We start from the raw sequence: 17462 nt of genomic DNA, 5'->3' as shown, positions 1-17462 counted from the left end.
TCTCCTTGTTTTTGTCCACCAGGTTTTTGCTGCGATGGGGAAACGCTGACCAGAATTAGTCATTTCCCTGTAAGGGCCTTGAGTGTGTTCGTATGTGTGATGCCTCTTGGTCTAAGCTACTGTCTGTGCCCCACATGTTTTCTGATGAAATAGGTCAGGTCCTCTCTGGTTGTGTTGGCTGATGTGACTTAATGTAATGGACGTATTAAAGACCTAAATGACAGTCACATCGTGGAGCTATTGGAGCTATTCCGGGGTTATATTCACATTTAACAAGATTTGTTTTCGCAAATCTGTCAGAAAACATACATTACTCTTCAGAATGACTCTAGTGTATAAAGAATAACAGAATGATTATTCTGGAAGAAAACAACGAACATAGCTCAACAAATGGGTGAATATTTTTTCACTTTCTGTAGGGTGAAAATGTAGAGAATATAGTACCTGTGAGGCCACTATAAACAATTCATTAGCAAGCAGACAACCACCAAGTTTCAACTGAACAAGGAACACAGGGAAGACAGACTACTAGTCAGTTATGATAGAGTATACTATACATATTCATGTCTCCTGCTAACTGTATCCCTGCCCGACTCTGCTAAAGGGCCATATACCTTGATTTCATTTAATGTTTTGAGATTACTTTTTTTCCAAGGATGTGAATGGGTGCCTGTTTTGGAGGTACCAACTAATTGTTTGATCATTTTGATGTGCAATCTGTGGGATGAATACTGATAATGATATATACACAGTACCAGTCAAAAGTTTGGACACAGCAACTCCTTCAAGGGTTTTTCTTTATTTGTACTATTTTCTACACTGTAGAATAATAGTGAAGACGTCAAAACCTTCAAATAACACATATGGAATCATGCAGTAACCAAAAAAGTGTTAAATAAATCAATATATGTTTTATATTTTAGATTCTTCAAAATAGCCACCCATTGCCTTGATGACAGCTTTGCACTCCATCACTCTCCTTCTTGATCAAATAGCCCTTACAGGCTGCAGGTGTGTTGGGTCATTGTCCAGCTGAAAAACAAATGATAGTCCCACTAAGCGCAAACCAGATGGGATGGCTTATCGCTACAGAATGCTGTGTAAACCATGCTGGTTAAGTGTGCCTTGAATTCTAAATATATCACGGATAGTGTCACCAGCAAAACCCCCCCACACCATCACACCTCCTCCTCCATGCTTCACAGTGGGAACCACACCTGCAGAGATCATCCGTTCACCTACTCTGCGTCTCACAAAGACACGGCGGTTGGAACCAAAAATCAAACATTTGGACTCATCAAACCAAAGGACAGATTTCCACTGGTCTAATGTTCATTGCTCATATTTCTTGGCCCAAGCAAGTCTCTTCTTATTATTTGTGTCCTTAAGTAGTGGTTTCTTTGCAGCAATTTGACAATGAAGGCCTGATTCACGCAGTCTCCTCTGAACAGTTAATGTTGAGATGTGTCTGTTACTTGAACTCTGTGAAGCATTTGATGCTTGATGGTTTTTACACTTGGAGTTCTTGAAATGTTCCGGATTGACTGACCTTCATGTCTTAAAGTAATGATGGACTGTCGTTTATCTTTGCTTATTTGAGCTGTTCTTGCCATAATATGAACTTGGTATTTTACCAAATAGGGCTATCTTCTGTACACCACCCCTACCTTGTCACAACACAACTGATTGGCTCAAACTCATTAAGAAGGAATGAAATTCCACACCTGTTAATTGAAATGCATTCCAGGTGACTACCTCATGAAGCTCGGGCTCCAGCCCAGCTGTCTAAGGCAATTCATCTCAGTGCAAGAGGCGTCACTACAGTCCCTGGTTCGATTCTAGGCTGTATCACATCTGGCCATGATTGGGAGTCCCATAGTGCGGCGCACAATTGGCCCAGCGTCGTCCGGGTTAGGCCGGGGTCGGCCGTCATTGTAAATAAGAATTGGTTTGTAACTGACTTGCCTAGTTAAATAAAGGTTCAATTTTTTAAAAAACATGAAGAAAAGCTGGTTGAGAGAATGCCACGAGCGTGCAATACTACCATCAAGGAAAAGGGTGGCTACTTTGAAGAATCTCAAATATATTTAGATTTTTTTCTAACACTTTTTTGGTTACTACATGATTCCATATGTGTTATTTCATAGTTTTGATGTCTTCACTATTATTCTACAATGTAGAAAATGTGTAAAATAAAGAAAATGCTGGAATAAGTAGGTGTGTCCAAACGTTTGACTGATACTGTATATAAATATATATATATATATATAATAATAATAAATAAATGACAAAATAAACATGCTTTTTCATGTAATTTCCTTAACTAGATTCAGGCTTAAATGTTAAGTTTAACAAATCTACTCAATAAATAATGGTGTGCTAATGCTTGTCATTAAGCTACTTTGTTGACCCATCAGCTAATGTTAAAAGGCAAAAGCTGTGTTCTCTTCTGTCCTGAATAGATTGATGGATTCTCTTGAGGAGAAAACTGGGATCACTCCTGTGATTACTTACAGGTGTTATTGCTCTGTTGCATAAAGCCTGGGTTGTTTTTCTCTAGTCTCATTGGCTTGTCTCAACACATGTCACCACTGAGCAAATAAGATTGTAAGAAGATATCTTTAGAGACATGAGCAACTTCACCATTGCAATATAAATAAATACTTAAGTCTCTATCAGAAGGGGCCCTTTACAGTTGAAGTACAGTATGCACACATCAACGGCACAAAATAGAGCAGAAACCAAATGAAACCGATGGATTTAGTTCATTACAAGTAGTCAATAAATAATTTCAAGCCATACAGTTATATTGTAGTAAAATCTAAAGAAGCAATTAATTCTGAGGAACTTAAGAGGATAAACAGAGGACAGACAATAATACACAATTTGCCCTTGGGACTAGTCAGTCACTCACGCTACAAAAACAAGTATACCAAACGCCTGACACCCGGTGGCAGACAGAGGTATTGCATCCCTAAGTAGTACTGTACACTTCATTCATTTATTCAGTGCTCTGTGATAAGGTGATAGCTTCAGTACCTTCCCAGGATTCATTAGGTTATTGGGGTCCAAAGTGGCCTTGAGGCCCTGCATGACCTCCATGGCAAGGGGTCCCATCTCCTCACGAAGCAACACTCGTTGCCCAGGCCCACCCCGTGCTTCCATGTGCATGTCCCGTCCAGTGCCACTGCTTTTCTACAGAGTGAGAGAGAAACAGAGAAATATGAAGACAGGGATAAGAGAGAATGAGTTCCATGGTGAGGTACAAGGGGCCGATCAATGACGAGGTAGGAAAAACTAGGGAGAAAATATAGAGGAAAGAGAGACGTACAGTACCTGGCCAGTCTCTCAGTGAACTCTAGTGACCTCATCCTGGTCATTAGGGGTACATGACCATTATACAGTGGAAGTTTCCATCTCCAACATAACCCACAATCAGACCTCAGGAGAGAAAGAAGCCGTAAGACACTACTGTGCACACAAACATATACATGGACATCAGTTCCCCAACTAGCGGCCCGAAGGCAGTTTTATTTGGCCCATCCAGTTTTCTGAGCAAAATATTATTATTATTATTATTAAACTTATATATATTTTTTTATGTTCATTGTTGGACATAAAAGATTGTAAAAACACTAGGAAATCAGCACCAAGTGATTTACAGTGCCTTCGGAAAGTTTTCAGAACCCTTGACTTTTTCCACATTTTATTAGGTTACAGCCTATACTAAACTTGATTTAAATCAATCTACACACAATACCCCATAATGACAAAACAAAAACAGGTTTTAAGAAATAAAAATACGGAAATATAACATTTAAATAAGTATTCAGACCCTTTACTCAGTACTTTCTTGAAGCACCTTTGGCAGCAATTGCAGCCTCGAGTCTTCTTGGGTATGACGTTACAAGCTTGGCACACTTGCATTCGGGGAGTTCTCCCATTCTTATCTGCAGATCCTTTCAAGGTCTGTCAGCTTGGAATGGGAGCGTCGTTGCACAGCTATTTTCTAGTCTCTCCAGAGATGTTCGATCAAGTCCGGGCTATGGCTGGGCCATTCAAGGACATTCAGAGACTTGTCCCGAATCCACTCCTGCGTTGTCTTGGCTGTGTGCTTTGGGCTGTAGTCCTGTTGGAAGGTGAACCTTCGCCCCAGTCTGAGGTCCTGAGTGCTCTCGAGCAGGTTTTCATCAAGGACCTCTCTGTACTTTGCTCCGTTCATCTTTGCTTCGATCCTGACTAGTCTCCCAGTCCCTGCCGCTGAATTACATCTCCACCGCATGATGCTGCCACCACCACCATGCTTCACCGTAGGGATGGTGCCAGGTTTCCTCCAGACATGACGCTTGGCATTCAGGCCAAAGAGTTCAATCTTGGTTTCGTCAGACCAGAGAATCTTGTTTCTCATGGTCTGAGAGTCTTTAGGTGCTTTTTGGCAAACTCCAAGCGGGCCGTCGTGTGCCTTTTACTGAGAAGTGGCTTCCGTCTGGCAACTCTACCATAAAGGCCTCCTTGGTGGAGTGCTGCATAGCTGGTTGTCCTGCTGGAAGATTCTCACATCTCCACAGATGAACTCTGGAGCTCTGTCAGAGTGATCATCAGGTTCTTATTCACCTCACTGACCAAGGCCCTTCTCCCCCGATTGCTCAGTTTGGCTGGGCTGCCAGCTCTAGGAATAGTCTTGGTCACCAACAGCACACATCAATAAACATTCATGTGTAACAGGAAGCTGGTTTGATGTTGATAATGATGTGTTTTCCTGTGTGCCAAATACACCAGATGTTGTTGTTGTTGTGGGGGGTGGCCAGAGGGAGGTGCTCATTTTGGAAGTGGGCTGCTCATTTGATGGCTACATGGAGAATGCCTTTGCCCACAACAGCCCCTCGTTGCACGCTTGGACAGCATCGGGTGTAGGTGCAGGCTGGCGACGCTGATATTTTACAGTCTTGGACACATACACAGGCTTGCAGTGCATGGCCTCCAGATTGCAGGCCTACCAAGACTAGGACAAGGCAGTTGGCTAGGTATTGCTCTATTTCAGCTGTCGTGGACAGCCTGGCTGTTTGGAAAAGGAGGTGCTTTCTGAACCCTTGAGTGACCATGCATGTTTCAATCTTTTTTATTGATTGGTGGATTCAAATCAAGTGTGTGTGCGTGTGTGTGTGAGACAGGACACACCTGCTCAGTGCCAGAAGGCTGAGCTCACGTGCACAGACTCGTCTCTGCCATGTTGCTGCCTGACTGCTTCACTCAAGGACACTCCATCTTCAACACACACAGAGCGGAATGCAGGGATCACTGCTCCTACTCACCACTCTATTAGGCTAATAATAGCATAATAATATTTAATCCGTAATTGAACAAAGGGACTACACAAGAACCACATAGGCTTACTGCACTTAATTGTTCAAGTGTATACCCTGCATCTATAGACATTATAGGTTGAAAGGTGAAAAAACAGCATAGACAAACATTATATTCATATTATTATAAGCCTTACATAAGTATTCAGACCCTTTGCAATGAGACTTGAAATTGAGCTTAGGTGCATCCTGTTTCCATTGATCATCCTTGAGATGTTTCTACAACTTGATTGGAGTCCACCTGTGGTAAATTTAATTGATTGAACATGATTTGGAAGGCACACAATGTCTGTATAAGGTCCCACAGTTGACAGTGCATGTCAGAGCAAAAACCAAGCCATTAATTGGAATGTATTGTGTGTAGAGCTCCGGCCGGCCAAACTGAGTAATCGGGGGGAAGGGCCTTGGTCAGGGAGGTGACCAAGAACCCGATGGTCACTCTGACAGAGCTCCAGAGTTCCTCGTGGAGATGGGAGAACCTTCCAGAAGAAAAAACATCTCTGCAGCACTCCACCATTCAGGCCTTATGGTAGAGTGGCCAGGCGGAAGCCACTACTCAGTAAAAGGCACATGACAGCCCGCTTGGAGTTTGCTAGAAGGAACTTAAAGACTCTCAGATCACGAGAAACAAGGTTTTCTGGCTTTGGCCTGAATGCCAAGTGTTACACCTGGAGGAAACCTGGCACCGCTCAGCACCTGACCAATACCATCCCTACGGTGAAGTCTAGTGGTGGCAGTATCATGCTGTGGGGATGTTTTTCAGTGGTCAGGACTGAGAGTCTAGTCAGGGTTGAGGGGAAGACGAATGGAGCAAAGTACAGAGAGATCCTTGATAAAAACCTGCTCCAGAGCGCTCAGGACCTCTGTCTGGGGCGAAGGTTCACCCCCCAACAGGACAACAACTCTATGCACATAGCCAAGACAGGGCAGGAGTGGCTTCGGGATAAGTCATTGAATTTCCTTGAGTGGCCCTGCCAGAGCTCGAACTTGAACCCAATCAAACATCTCTGGAGAGACCTGAAAATAGCTGTGCAGTGACGCACAGCTATTTCACCAAGCAAAAACAAAGCAAAAAACTGTGTTTTTTTTTCCATTATGGGGTATTGTGTGTAAATTGATGAGGGAAAAAACAATTTAATCAATTTTAAAATAAGGCTGTAATGTAACAAAATGTGGAAAAAGTCAAGGGGTCTGAATACTTTCCGAATGCACTGTATATGTCCTTTTAAATATACAGTAACTACATGAAATATTAAATGTAATCTATGTAATCCCCAGAAGTAATTATTTATCATGAGCAGACCATAAACAATAACTAGTAATGCTGCATACACTAAGAAAGGTTAAAATCTCACCTTTCTGTTAAAATAGTTATAAATTGCTGAGGTGTAGTCACTTTTGAGGACACAAGCTCAAGTGCACAGTACAAATATGATGAAAATATGAAATATTTTATGACGTATTTCCTATTCAACAAAACTGTATGAATAAGGCTTCAAATCACTTACATGCTTTCTAAAAATAGTATAAATAAATTATAAACCAGCTAACTATAATATTTCCCCTTCCTTATAACTATAAAAAACATACAGTGGGGCAAAAAAGTATTTAGTCAGCCACCAATTGTGCAAGTTCTCCCACTTAAAAAGATGAGAGGCCTGTAATTTTTATCATAGGTACACTTCAACTATGACAGACAAAATGAGAAAAAAAAATCCAGATTTTCACGATTTTTTACAACTTTTTTTCTCCGGCCTCCATTGATTTAGTCACCCTAATTCTGACCATCATACGTGCATTAAAACTCCAATAACTTTATTATCTACACAATTAATTCATTATTTTACCCATTCGTCAAAAGATGCGTTTTGGTTGCTGGATGAGGCTTACGATATAAGAGAAGCACAGAGAGGCCAGAAATAGCCAGACTTAAAAATTGGGTTAAGAAACCGAAGTTGGGTTTGGCGGCATCACTGTGTGCAAGCAATACAGCGGAAGAAGGCACGGCAAAATAGTGGTGAACGCATAAACGTGGTCATGGAAAACGAGGAAGAAGGAGAAGAGCCGAGTGCAGTGGGAAGATGTGTGTTGGGGAAGAATGGCGCCAAGTAAAAACCGTATTCTGCTGTCGCTGATGGCGCAGAAATTGAACCTGACAAGAGGATGAATTACCTGTGGTGGCAAGTGTTGTGACGACCTCCAAGTCCGAGCCTGATGGTCATGCAAAGGGGTGAGTGGGAGTGAGATTTTGGGAGAAAGTAGATCCCTGCCTTTTGGCTGATCCATATGCAGTCTCGGGCCAGGGTAGAAAAGAAGTCGGGTACTGTTTGATTGGTGAAGCTAGCTCAGCTGCAGAAAAGTACATGGGTATACGAGGTTTTACTGCAGAAGAGATACAAGGTGTGTTGAACGAAAGGGTCCTGCCCTCCCAGGCTGTCGGCCTGGTGTAGAATCAGTTAGGGTCAAAGTAGTCGAATGGGGTGGTGATATTAATTTGAATTAAATAGTGGTATATAGGCGTAGGGTTAGTTGGTGTTGCAATGTTTTCCTTTCCCCCCGTCCTTTAACATTTTTGTATCACGAAATAGAACGTAATTGATGACACACTACCGCACAGTAGGTGGCAGCATGCACAAACAAAATGTGCGAACGCCATGCTACCGAAGAAAAAGAAAATATGCGTTTTTGATTGGACACCCTATATAAAATTGCTTTTGACTAAAATGAAAACGTGTCAGTTTCACGAGGTTGGAGTAATAAGATTTTCAACTACTTAAGACATTGGTTAGAAATTCGGTTGTGCCTTTAGATTTCAAGAAAGTTAACAACTAAGGAATAATTTTTCACTTATCTCATTGACTTCTAAACCCCAAACCCCAGTTTCCACGAGTTACCACAACTACAAAGTCAAGATTGGCTATATCAGTAGCAGTTAAATGTACCTACATGTAATCGAAAATGTAATCGACTTAATCCCCAAAAGTAATTGTTTTAATTGCTTTATTTAAAAGAAATGTTAATCATGAGATGGCCATAAACAATAACTAGTAATGCTGTATACTCCAAGAAAGGTTGAAATATCATCTTTATGGTAAGAAAGTGTAATACATTGCTGAGGTGTAGTCACTTTTGAGGACACAAGCTCAAGTGCACAGTAAAAACATGATACATATATGAAATATTATACTGCATATGATTTATTTCCTATTCAACAACACTGTATGAATAAGGCTTGAAATGACTTGTATGGTATCTAAAGATAGAATAATCCATTTATACAATGACTAGCTAGAAGATTTCACCTTATATATAGCTGTAAAATACATATTTGTATGTTTAGTGTTAGAGAAAATGTGCATATTTTGTGATCAAAACGTCTGCCCCCATTGCTGTGAACGTCTCACAGAGCTCTAGCTTGGCTTCCTGAACTCGAGTTGACTCCGCCTGCGCTGGCTTGGACTCGGAGCAGAGCTCTAGCTTGGCTTCCTGAACTCGAGTTGACTCCGCCTGCGCTGGCTTGGACTCGGAGCAGAGCTCTAGCTTGGCTTCCTGAACTCGAGTTGACTCCGCCTGCGCTGGCTTGGACTCGGAGCAGAGCTCTAGCTTGGCTTCCTGAACTCGAGTTACCTCCGCCTGCGCTGGCTTGGACTTGGAGCAGAACTCTAGCTTGGCTTCCTGAACTCGAGTTGACTCCGCCTGCGCTGGCTTGGACTCGGAGCAGAGCTCTAGCTTGGCTTCCTGAACTCTTCTTTCATCTCATATTACTCTTGTCCGGCTATTTTTTTGTTATTTAACTACGCAAGTCAGTTATGAACAAATTCTTATTTTACAATGACGGCCTACCCCAGCCAAACCCTCCCGTAATAACTTGGACAATGCTAGGCCAAATGTGTGCCTCCCTATGGGACTCATGATCAGGGCCGGTTCTGATACAGCCTGGGATCAAACCAGGGTCTGTAGTGACGCCTCTAGCACTGAGATGCAGTGCCTTAGACCAGTGCCTTAGACTTGGGTGTCTATGACAAACAGAAAGTGTTTTTTGTTTAAATTCTATGAATTGTTTTAGATGAATGGCTATAAATTGATTTCTGAATGTGCTAACTGCTGTGCTACAGGGTAAAGATTGCAGGCATGTTCTTTGTCAGTGGCTGTGATGTAGGGTTCCGCCAGGAATTGATGGACAGTCGTAAGAGCAAATTAAATGGTAGGAGGGACATTCCAGCTTCACGTCATTTCAGATTTCACATCCTACATCACACAGACTCAGAAAATATACAACTGTGTCGCTGGAAACCTGGGCTATTGCTCAATGCAAGCCACTTCGATCTACGGTGTCCACAGATCAAATTGTAAGCAAAAATGTGGGTTGAAACCAGTACCAAAACCACGCAGGTCACCCAACATAATGCCACAGATGTCTCATGTTTTGAGGGAGCATGCAATTGACATGCTGACTGTTGACTGCAGGAATGTCCACCAAAGCAGGTGCCAGAGAATTTAATGTTAATTTGTCCACCATAAGCCACCTCCAATGTTGTTTTAGAGAATTTGGTAGTACGTTGAACTGGCCTCACAACCGCAGACCACGTGTATGGCGTTGTGTGAGCGAGCGGTTTGCTGATGTCAATGTTGTGAACAGGGTGGCGGTGGCTGCGGGGTTATGGTATGGGCAGGCAGGCATGGACAATTTGAATGCACAGAGATACAGTGACAAGGTCCTAAGGCCCATTCTCGTGCCATTCATCCGCCACCATCATCTCATGTTTCAGCATGATAATGCACAGCCCCATGTTACAGGATCTGTATACAATTCCTAGAAGCTGAAAATGTCCCAGTTCTTCCATTGCCTGCACACTCATCCAACATGTCACCCCTTGAGCATGTTTTGGATGCTCTGGATCCAGTTCCCTCCAATATCCAACATCACACAGTCATTGATGAGGAGTGGGACGTAATTTCACAGGACACAATGAACAGCCTGATCAACTCTATGCGAAGGAGATGTGTTGCGCTGCGTGAGGCAAATGGTGGCCACACCAGATACTGACTAATTTTCTGATCCACACACCTACCTTTTAAAGGTATCTGTGACCAGCAGATGCATATCTGTATTCCCAGTCACGTGAACTCCATAGATAATGGCATAATATTATTTTTTTATTGACTGATTTCCTTATATGAACTGTACATTTTTTGAAACTGTTGCATGTTGTGTTTATATTTTTGTTCAGTGTATTTACTAGGCTATTAGGTCCAATTAAATGAGAGATTCGCATGGTAATTTGTTGTATGGCTCCTTCGGGAATATGAAACCATCACAGCCAGAAAAGAGGAGGAATATATTCTGGAATGGTTATGAAAATAAAATAGTAAAACGATTCCTATTTCTAATGATACGATTCCGATGTCTAATTATTTTAGATTCTAAAAAATAAAACACATAGATTTTCGCTCTTCTCACTAATGGCAAATGGTTGCATTCTTGTGAATAAGCTTTTCATCATATGTCCCATTTGCACAAAATACTTACTTGCCAGCTTGCGATACAATTTTCAAGCACTAGAAAATGTGCGTATGCATGGTCTAAAGTTTGCGGGGAGGTCAGCACATTCTCACGTCAAGTTACATTTTTATAAATGCCTGCTTTTGGGGTGTATTTTGTACGTAAGCACGGTTGAACTCTGTGTCCATACTGACTAAAGAGAATGTGTTTTACTATTTCCCTCCAAAGGCATTCTAAATAATTCACATTTGTAAAAAGCATTGTCTTTGGAGTTGTGAATCATAGTCAACGCTACAATTGACCTAATGTGATGTGGTTGGAAAGGCCTCCCCTATAGACCGCTATGCCTCACCCAAATATAAATATGTGAAGAATGTATTCTTCCCATTATGCTCCTTCATCTCCTCCGCATACCTAATTATAGACACGCTGGCTGTTCAATTGCATAGGCCATAATAGTTTTCTGCTCTCTCGACTTCAGAACAGACATTTTCCTCTAGGCCTTTCCGCCTGCCTCAGCCCTAGCGCGCCATAGGAGAGAACATCCTCCGAATAAGACCGGAGTTAGCTGGAATGCTTTGACGTCAGTAGCAGGCCAGCGCCCAGAGCCGATCAGACGGAGGTGAATGCACGAATAGGCAAGCCTACTGCAGAGAGAGACGCACTCACATCGAGCATCCCTGTTGCCTCGTCATTTGCGGAGACATCGGGGCACGCAAACACTACGCACCTGGCACAGTCAATACAACAGGGCGAGGGGAAAATATTGTGTAATAGCGTTATTACGATTTGAACAGATCAAGTAGGCTAGTATTCTTGGTATAGAAAGAAGTGCATTGCTGTTTACAGTGGTGGGTCGCTCCACTAGCCTCAAGGATAACGCATTTTCCTAACAATGGTAAGTATTTCTTTTTTTAATCTTTAAGCTAACTATATTCCCACTCTTAGCAATTTAAGAATAATCTATTTTGGCTATAATGTTATTGTCAGATTTCGGTGCCAGATGTGAACGATAAGTCTATGTTTGCATTTCATCAGATGCGTAGGCTAGTCAGTATATGTGTATTTTACGAACTCGGGACTGCGAACTCAGGACTGATTGCGGAGTGGAAGTTTAACGTTACCAGTCGAAATTAAAGCAAGTGTTTACGATGGGCTGTTATAGCCTACTGCTGGTATTCATGTCCATGTGGAGACTAGAATGATCATCATTTGTACTTTGATAACTAGATATATGCGCTGGCAGCTTTTACATAAAATTATACCGACTAACTTATGATCCATCCTCTCCAATACCGCTGTCATACAAAACTTTCACAATGCTTTAAAATACATTTAAAGATATGTTTATGTTAATGATATATATTTGTGTAACTGTTTGGTAAGGATATCTTAATTCATTAAAGGTCCAATGCAGCCGTTTTCATTGCAATATTATAACATTTATGGTTAACCTAAGTACCTTACTGTGATTCTTTTCAATTAAAATGATCGAAAAGACACAAAAATAGCTTTCTTATTGGTCTATTCATTCATATACCGCCTGGTGATGTCACCGGGCTAGCCAATACTCCATCCCACCAAAACAGACATTTCACAATTTTCACAATTTCACAGGATAATTCCAACCTTGTAGTGTGGAAATATATATATTGTAACGACCCTGGGTTTATAAGCGCGGATATCGAATAGCTCGAGCATGCTTTTGGGGCACAGTCGATAGCGCTCTGGACTTTGGATTAGAAGGTTGAGAATTCAAGACCTGCTCCCTGCCCGTTTCATTACAATATATATACAACACACCAAATCACGTTTTTGACTGCACCGGGCCATGAATGGGACATGATGATAATGATTGTAGTACAGGGGATGATGAGTAAAATGATTGTGAGACCAAGTCTAAGTTTACCCATTTGTTCTGTGTGTGTTGCCCTTTGTTAGGGAGTAGCACGTTTGGTGGCATCTCACAGTGCAGTGTGTGATCACTCCCCATCTCTCATAACTCTAGGCTATTGTTCGTTACTGTAACAAAAGAGCTGGTTCCTGGCCTGCACCTTGTCTTTCTATTGCCTTGCCATCCCCAGGGAGCACGGGCCAACTCTGAGTCATCACAGGACTGCCAACCAGATAGGAAGATGGAGAGCAAGGGGGAGAGGAGATGGAAAGGGTGGAGGAGAATACAGATGGGGTGATTGAATAGCAGAGAAAAGTCAAAGTGAACTAACAGAGTGCGTGTGTATATATAGCTAGCATGCATGTGAGTGTGTGTGAGAATGCATACGTGTGTACATGTGACTGCTTGTAACTCTCCATACTTTATTGTGAGCAGGACGGGACATTGTCCCCTGGGTCAGAGAGGAGAGGCAGGTCACAGGAGAAGCATGCAGCTACAGACACAACTCACTCAACCCTGTACTTCTCCTCCAATAGAATTACAATTCTATTTCAATTCCTATTAATATTAACATGCTGTTCCATACAAAGAGAGAGACAGAAGAAATGGAGGAGTTAAATATGTGATAAGAGTTTAAATGCTGGAAATGAGTGTGGAATTGAATTCTCTGTGTGATAATGACTGAATTAAGAATTCAGAAGAGAGAGTGCTCTCTCAAGTCTCTCTGCTCCCCTATTCTCACGGTGACCTCACCATTTTGAATATTGCATGATGGGAACAAGTGAGATGAGATCCTACATAAGGAAACCCCACTCCGTTCCTCCATCACCCATAACCCCTCCCTCCTCCCTCCTCTTTCCCCATCACTATCCTCATTCCATTACCCTCCTCCCTCCCCTTTCCTCCTTCCATCCCGATCTACTCTCCTTTGATAAGAGACAGAATTGTTATTTATTTATTTTATTTGATATATTTTATTTAACCTCTATTTAACTAGGCAAGTCAGTTAAGAACAAATTCTTATTTACAATGACGGCCTACCACGGCCAAACCCGGACGACGCTGGGCCAATTGTGCGCCGCCCTATGGGACTCCCAATCACGGCCGGATGTGATTCGGCTTGGAGTCATTTTTTAAAAGAAATGTACTTATTTCACCTTTATTTAACTAGGTAGGCCAGTTGAGAGCAAGTTGTCATTTACAACTGCGACCTGTCCAAGATAAAGCAAAGCAGTGCGACAAAAACAACAACACAGAGTTACACATAAACAAATGTACAGTCAATAACACAATAGAAAAATCTATTTACAGTGTGTGCAAATTTAGAAGAGTAGGGAGGTAACGTAATAAATAGGCCATAAAGGAGAAATAATTACAATTTAGCATTAACACTGGAGTGATAGATGTGCAGATGATGATGTGCAAGAAGAGATACTGTGGTGCAAAAGAGCAAAAGGATAAGTAACAATATGGGGATGAGGTAGTTGGGTGTGCTATTTATAGATTGGCTGTGTACAGGGATAGTGATCGGTAAGGTGCTCTGACAGCTGATACTTAAAGTTAGAGAGGGAGATATAAGACTCCAACTTCAGTGATTTTTTTCAATTCGTTCCATAGGTCTGTAGCAGTTTGGTCTAGGGTGTCTCCCCCTTTGAAGAGGGGGACGACCGTGGCAGCTTTCCAATCTTTGGGAATCTCAGACGATACGAAAGAGAGATTAAACAGGCTAATAATAGGTGTTGCAACAATTTTGGCAGATCATTTTAGAAAGAGGGGGTCCAGATTGTCTAGCCCGGCTGATTTGTCGGGGTACAGATTTTGCAGCTCTTTCAGAACATCAGCTATCTGGATTTGGGTGAAGGAGAAATGGGGTAGGCTTGGGCGAGTTGCTGTGGGGGGTGCAGGGCTGTTGATCGGGGTAGGGGTAACCAGGTGGAAAGCATGGCCAGCCATAGAAAATTCTCAATTCTCAACAAATGAGAGCGCCTGGGGAATGGGAGACGTGCTGGGGGCTGCAGTGCCTGGGTTAACCTCTACATCACCAGAGGGACAGAGGAGGAGTAGGATAAGGGTACGGCTAAATGCTATAAGAACTGGTCATCTAGTGCGTTTGGAACAGAGAGTAAAAGGAGCAGATTTCTGGGCGCCGAAGAATAGATACAAGGCATAATGTACAGACAAGGGTATGGTAGGATGTGAGTACATTGGAGGTAAACCTAGGCATTGAGTGACGATGAGAGAGGTTTTGTCTCTCGAGGCACCATTTAAGCCAGGTGAGGTCACCGCATGTGTGGGGGGTGGAACAAAAGGGCTAGCTAAGGCATATTGAGCAGGGCTGGAGGCTCTACAGTGGAATAAGACAGTAATCACTAACCAAAACAGCAATAGACAAAGCATATTGACATTTGGGAGAGGCATGTGTAGCCGAGTGATCATAGGGTCCAGTGAGTAGCTAGGCAAGCTGGACACAGCGAATCAGACAGCTAGCGGGCTGGGGCTAGCAGGCTAGCAGATGGGCATCCGGGGTACGTCGCAACAGAAGAGCCTGTTGGGTGGGGCGGGTTGCAGAAGAGTATGTTCAATCCATAGATGGAAATTGAGATTAAAAATATAAAAATTATATTGAAAATATTTACGAAGAAAAAAATATATACACAGGACAAGACAAAACAGACGTCCATCTGGGTAGAAGCTGTTCAGGGTCCTGTTGGTTCCAGACTTGGTGCATCGGTACCGCATGCCGTGCAGTAGCAGAGATTATTTCTATGACTTGAGGGGTTAGGTCTTTGACCATTTCTTGAGCCTTCCTCTGACACCACCTGGTAGAGAGGTCCTGGATGGCACGGAGCTTGGCCACAGTGATGTACTGGGCCGTACACACTTCCGTCTGTGGCTCTCACACTCTACAATGTGCAGTTTTGTCACACAATGCAATGCCACAATTGTTTCAAGTTTTGATAGAGTGTGCAATTGCCATTCTGACTACAGGAATGTACACCAGAGCTGTTGCCAGATAATTTAATGTTAATTTCTCTACCATAAGCCACCTCCAACGTTGTTTTAGAGAATTTGGTAGTACGTCCTCTGACCTCACAACCGCAGACCACGTTCAAGCATGGTGGTGGCTGCATCATGTTATGGGTATGCTTGTCATCGGCAAGGACTTGGGAGTTTTTTTTATAATAAAAAGAAAAGGAATAGAACTAAGCACAGGCACAATCCTTGAGGAAAACCTAGTTCTGTCTGCTTTCCAACAGACACTGGGAGACAAATTCACCTTTCAGCAGGACAATAACCTAAAACACAAAGCCATATACACACTTGAGTTGGTCGGCTTGAAAATCTATGGCAAGACTTGAAAATGTCTGTCTAGCAATGATCAACAGCCAACTTTAAGAACGTTTTAAGAATAATGTGCAAATGTTGTACAATCCAGGCATGCAAAGCTCTTAGAGACTTACCCAGAAAGAATCACAGCTGCAATTTCTGCCAAAGGTCAAGACCTATTAGTGTTTTCTTTTTCATGTCATTTCTTTTTTTTACAGATGATAGATTTTTTTCTCCCACTTTGACATTGCAGTTAATGTTGTGTAGATCGTTGACAAAGAATGACAATTACATCCATTTCAATCCCACTTTGTAACAAAATGTGAAGAAGAAAATGATGGGTGTGAAGACTTCCTGAAGGCACTGTATATCATCCATGTTCAGCCACGATTCCGAGTAACATAGGATATTACAGTTCTTCCGGTCCCGTTGATAGGATAGTCTTGAACGGAGCGTGTCCAGTTTATTCTCCAGTGGTTGTATGTACGCCAATAGAATGCTGGGTAGAGGCGGTTTATTCCCTCGCCAACGTAGTTTCTCCAGAGTGCACGCACTTCGGCTTCACTTACTGTACGCTGGTTCTTTCTTCTCTGAGTTTTGGGGATTAGGACCTAGTCCGGGGTGAACAGTATGTCCTCCACTTCCGACTCATTGATGTAGAAATCTTCATCCAAAGATCATTGTTATAATGTCCAGAAGCTCTATTCGGTCATAAGAAATGATGGTGGAAACAATATGTAGAAAAATAGTTAAGATCAATGCAAAAGAAACACCCAAAATAGCAGAATTGATAAGGAGCACGTAAAACAACCGCTATCCAATCAAGCGCCATGTCTCGTGTGTGCATGTTTGCGCGTGCGTGTGTGGCAGTGGATTTGTCCATATCCACTCTGGTCCTTGTGTTAAGTGCAGTACCTCTATTGCTTGTTTGTCTGGTATGTTCACCTAGGTACAATGTGTTCTCAGCCTTTCTGCTCAGCTAGCACCAGGCACCAGAAGAATAGATATTCTCACTCATTTTCTCAAGATGTTAGCAAACAAACATGCTAAGTTTGCTGAAATCCTGATGCTTTAGCATTGTTTATTAATGTTTGTGTGCATGTGCCTGTGAGTGTGTGCATGTGCCTGTGAGAAATATACAGTATGTGTTAGTTGTCAGTTGTGTGTGTCTGTGTGTTTATAACAGTGAAAGTCATCTCCCCAGCGGAAGCCTGGTCCCTGTTTGAACACTATCAGAAGGAAACAGGGTTGTTTCCTCCCTGCTCCCTATAGGACGCAGCGGTCTCACACTGTGCTGTTTTAGGCCTGTTCTGCTTTGGTAGCTGACAAGAGAGGCAGTGAAAGCCACAGTGAATAGGAGGGTGGCATTCTCTTT

At 42.4% G+C, this 17462-nt stretch overlaps 2 protein-coding genes and 1 long non-coding RNA gene across 5 annotated transcripts in view; 2 read left to right on the top strand and 1 right to left on the bottom strand.

Annotated features, from left to right (window-relative positions):
• Positions 1-2555, top strand: part of LOC115109299 (E3 ubiquitin-protein ligase znrf1-like) — a 39948-nt gene extending 37393 nt beyond the window's left edge. The window contains exon 6 of the transcript XR_010461103.1: positions 23-2555. The gene's annotated coding sequence lies outside the window, so the exon portion shown is untranslated. The remainder of the gene's footprint in view (positions 1-22) is intronic.
• Positions 1-7813, bottom strand: part of LOC115109300 (uncharacterized) — a 45441-nt gene extending 37628 nt beyond the window's left edge. The window contains exons 1-4 of one of the 2 annotated variants that reach the window (XR_003860498.2): positions 7536-7813; positions 3337-3441; positions 3040-3195; positions 781-1032 (exon numbers count right to left, since the gene is read on the bottom strand). This is a non-coding gene — a long non-coding RNA (uncharacterized LOC115109300). Of the gene's footprint in view, positions 1-780; positions 1033-3039; positions 3196-3336; positions 3442-7535 lie in introns of those variants that run through there. The other variant, XR_003860499.2, reaches the window with a different exon arrangement.
• LOC115109298 (SNF-related serine/threonine-protein kinase-like) overlaps positions 7338-17462 on the top strand; it is a 51130-nt gene continuing 41005 nt past the window's right edge. Inside the window, exon 1 of one of the 2 annotated variants that reach the window (XM_029634057.2) lies at positions 7338-7593. The gene's annotated coding sequence lies outside the window, so the exon portion shown is untranslated. Of the gene's footprint in view, positions 7594-11449; positions 11765-17462 lie in introns of those variants that run through there. The other variant, XM_029634055.2, reaches the window with a different exon arrangement.

The sequence above is a fragment of the Oncorhynchus nerka genome, linkage group LG25 (genome assembly GCF_034236695.1).
Source record: "Oncorhynchus nerka isolate Pitt River linkage group LG25, Oner_Uvic_2.0, whole genome shotgun sequence".
Taxonomy (NCBI): domain Eukaryota; kingdom Metazoa; phylum Chordata; class Actinopteri; order Salmoniformes; family Salmonidae; genus Oncorhynchus; species Oncorhynchus nerka.
Note: the sequence above shows the minus strand (reverse complement) of the source record. Positions and strands in the feature narration are given on the sequence as shown.